We start from the raw sequence: 3,746 nt of genomic DNA, 5'->3' as shown, positions 1-3,746 counted from the left end.
GGGCACTGGCATAAATGCATTTAAGTTGCCCTGTGGATCTGGACTCCAGTAGTGGCACACTACCCCATGGCTCATGTCTAGTTAGCCTGGTGTTATCTCCTTTCCCCTTCAAACTTAGTTTAAAGCCCTTTCTATAAGCCCTGCCAGCTCCTGGGCTAGAATCCTTTTCCCCCTTTGGGACAGGCATACTCCGCCTACTGCCAGCAGGTTTGGTGCTGTGTAGGCTGACCTGTGGTCAAAAACCCCAGAATTCTGGCGCTGACACCAGTCATAGAGCCAGGAACTAATGAATGAGATTTTTTAACCTATGGTTTTTGAAGGCACCCAAGGCATCTATGCATTTTTATCATAAGTGAATAATTTTGGTACACAAACACTCACTGTAAATTTCCGTCAATCTTTTACATTTGTAGTTATTGAGTTTTTATTTGGAATTCATAGTGTTTTCTATTTTTGTCTTAGCTTCAGTTTTCTTAGGTTTAAAATCAGGGGTTTGAGATCAATTAATTTTTATACAGCCTGTGAACACATCTCCATGTTTAATTGCTTTGCTGAAGCAAAATCCCACTGGGCAAAAATGTCATTATTCTGTCGACACTTGCTCAAGTGTATTATATGTAATTATTATGTTTTTCATTTGGACTTTGTTTTCCTGGCAACTATTTATCTGAAAGTTCTCAAAATAATGTGCCGGTAAGTTATGTAAACCCACAACCAATAATACTGAATATTTTTCACGTTAATTTGAATTTATCTTGGCATCTTGTAGTACCATCCAGTGCATTGGCAAACAAATATCGAATGACTTAATTTAGAATGTCCTCCAAATTTTGTTCCCTTCCAGTGGAAATCTCCTGCAAGCTATGTCTATAATTCTGAGACATCACAAAAATGAACAGAAGATTTTCCAGATGTTTAACATCTTGCATATTACCGCATATGTCAATGGGTATCCAGCGGTGAGTCCTGTCAGACACGTGGAAATAAAGAGCTGAATACAGACACTGTGTTTATTTGGAAGGGCATGTGTTATGTCCTGTATTATTAATCTTTCAGTTTCCTGAAGAGGGCACAAGAAAGCATTCCTTTGAGAAGTTTCTTTCGTAAAAGCCCTACTAAAACAGTTAACAAATAAGGGGGTTAAGTCAAAATGTAGTGAAAGATTTGAATCTGCAGGCTCCAGCACAGTGCATGAAGGGTATCTGGTAGACCAGACATGATGCAGGGCAGCCTGCATGCCGGGCCAGCATCCGCTGTTGTTCTGACATAGTCACTGGCTATATTAGAGCTGTAAATAACATATTTTTAAATACTCCTGTAAGCAGGAACTGGACCCCAGGCTTTCCTGGGCTCTTTGGTAAGCTGGCTGCCTGTCCCTTCCCACCAAGGAGCATCTTCTTTGCCCTCTGAGGGCATGTAGCCCCGTAACACAAGGGTCTGCCCAGAATTCACTTGTCTAATATAGGCATCTAATTCAGACATGATTCATAAAACCAAGAGTCTGTGTTTCCTTTATGGCAAACAGAATAGGCGCCTTCAAGGATTTCTGAGGAATTAAGTACCTAAAATAGCCTAGATAATCTGATTTACTTATTGCCCTGCTCCTTTGTTCACACATAGCCTTTTTATTTGCAATAAGATCTTTCTGAGTCCTGAGTTTTTATACAATAAACATCTACCAAAAACTGCCTCCCAACAGTTTTTATTACATCTGTTAAACCTTAGTAACACCAAGACCAGAGTTGAATGCCCCTCATTTGCCACTCAGTAATAATAAATGTTATGCTGCTTAAGCCAGTTGTGTTTCAGTTTGCTCCTGCTCTGAAAGCCCTCTCTGTATTTTATCCAAGAGTTTGTTACCCAAGACTTCTTTAAACTAAAAAGTGTTTCAGCCTCCATAGGAAACACGAAGCAAATATGCTGATATATGCGTATACAGGATAAATATCACTATCATAATAAACTTTCAAATAAATTACCCGAATCTGAAGAGGAAGGAAGGTGATATTACCTTTACTGCTATTCTTTCTTAGATTTTCTAAAACCATGGCTCAGAAACCATGTCTCAGACCATGTCTAATTTATGGGATCCAGGAGCACTTCCCAGCCTCCCTCTCTTAATGTATGCCTGCTATGCTCTGATGCGAAGTCAGAGGCATAGGCCCAATCCTTCCTTCTATGACACCAGGAAGGTATAGCAGCTGCCTTCCACCTCCACTGGAAGAAACCTAAGTATGCTGGCCAAAAGCAAGCTACTGGTGGGGTTCCCATTCTGGACACCTGAATATTCAGGATGCCAGGCCATACCAGGGACCTGCCCGATAATGCAAGCACAAACTTAGGATCTTTAGACACAAGAAAGCTCTGTAATCCACTCCTGTTGGGTCTTGGCACAAATGATCTTTGGGTTGCTTAGGCTGGGCTAGTTTTTGACACACCCAGAGAGAGAACTGGAAGCAGCTGAGGAAAGCCACATGAGTGGATATTTGGTGAGATGGAGGGAGGGAAGTCAGACTGTAATTTTGTGCTCCTCTTGGCAGCCAACTCCTCTCTTGAATCTTGTCCGTATTTTCTGAAATGTGTTTAACTTACCTTTTGTGCAAGAGGTGTTCCTCTGAGTCCATCAACTGGAATCTTATCCTACTGGATGGTACTGCAACACTGTAAACACCTCTATTGCTGCCTACTACAGTCAGGTGAGATGTTCCCCTAGCTCTGTATTTTGTCTCCAAACTATGGCACTGACCACATCCTCAGTGGGTGAATGTAACAAAAATGGCATCCTGATTTACCCTCCTATTTCGCACTGAGCAGCAGTCCAGAGGCTTAGTGAGCTGTAGGTTGCCACTGGTTCAGCTAATCTCCATTATTTCTACTTTAGGTTTTGCAGTGATTCTTAACAAGTTCCATAACGAATTCCACACTTTGTGAAAGTGGACTTCATTTCTTGTTTATTTTGCATTTTTCTCCTGGAAAAGATGAAGAACAATTACTGCTAATGCAAAATGAGCAGCCTTGGCACCAGATAGTCCTGTCTACTCAGATTCCAGGCTTAAGGGTCTGATAAAAAAACTCAGTGAAACTAATGGGAATCCTTCCAGAGCAGCATTACCTAAAAGGCATGGACATACTGCACTCCTAGAATCCCATAGGAACATAATCCTATTCATCTCTTTACTACAGAATGATTAACAAAAAGGTCTACAAAATCTAGCTATTTCACAATACTAAACTGGTTCCAGTGCATTCCCAGATGTCAAATTCCCTCTACATTCCCAATGCAGGAGCCAAACTCTTTGTCTTCTCTCTTTTACAGTTTCCACTGTGCACAAAGGGATGCATGATTACAAAAATGTGTGGTGGCTTAAATGAATATGAAAGTAGGAGAAAGACAAAATACCATGAAGTATTAACCATTAATTCAGGCAAAATCTAGAACTATGATAAACAGTGCCTAATCATGGATGTGTTTGCCTGCCGAAATTTAATGCGTGGGGCATGAAGAGGCAAAATAAGGAGGGCCGAAGAAAGATCAGCACTGCAAGGACCATTTAAATAAATCAGTATACTCCCATTATCACAGTTAAGTAAAAGTAAACAACAGTTGTTTATAAATATCTCATTCTTATACTACCTATTCCAGTACTTGCTATACGGCTCAAAACCTTAGCCCCTGGAAGCATAGGATTATATCAGCTTCCCAGCTGCCATTTTCTTGTCCTCCTAAAGCAGGCTTTAAAAATGGG

The sequence above is a fragment of the Pezoporus occidentalis genome, unplaced genomic scaffold (assembly GCF_034315485.1).
Source record: "Pezoporus occidentalis ecotype Australia unplaced genomic scaffold, CSIRO_AGI_Poc_V1 ctg1, whole genome shotgun sequence".
Taxonomy (NCBI): Eukaryota; Metazoa; Chordata; class Aves; order Psittaciformes; family Psittacidae; genus Pezoporus; species Pezoporus occidentalis.
This window is presented reverse-complemented; position numbering follows the sequence as displayed.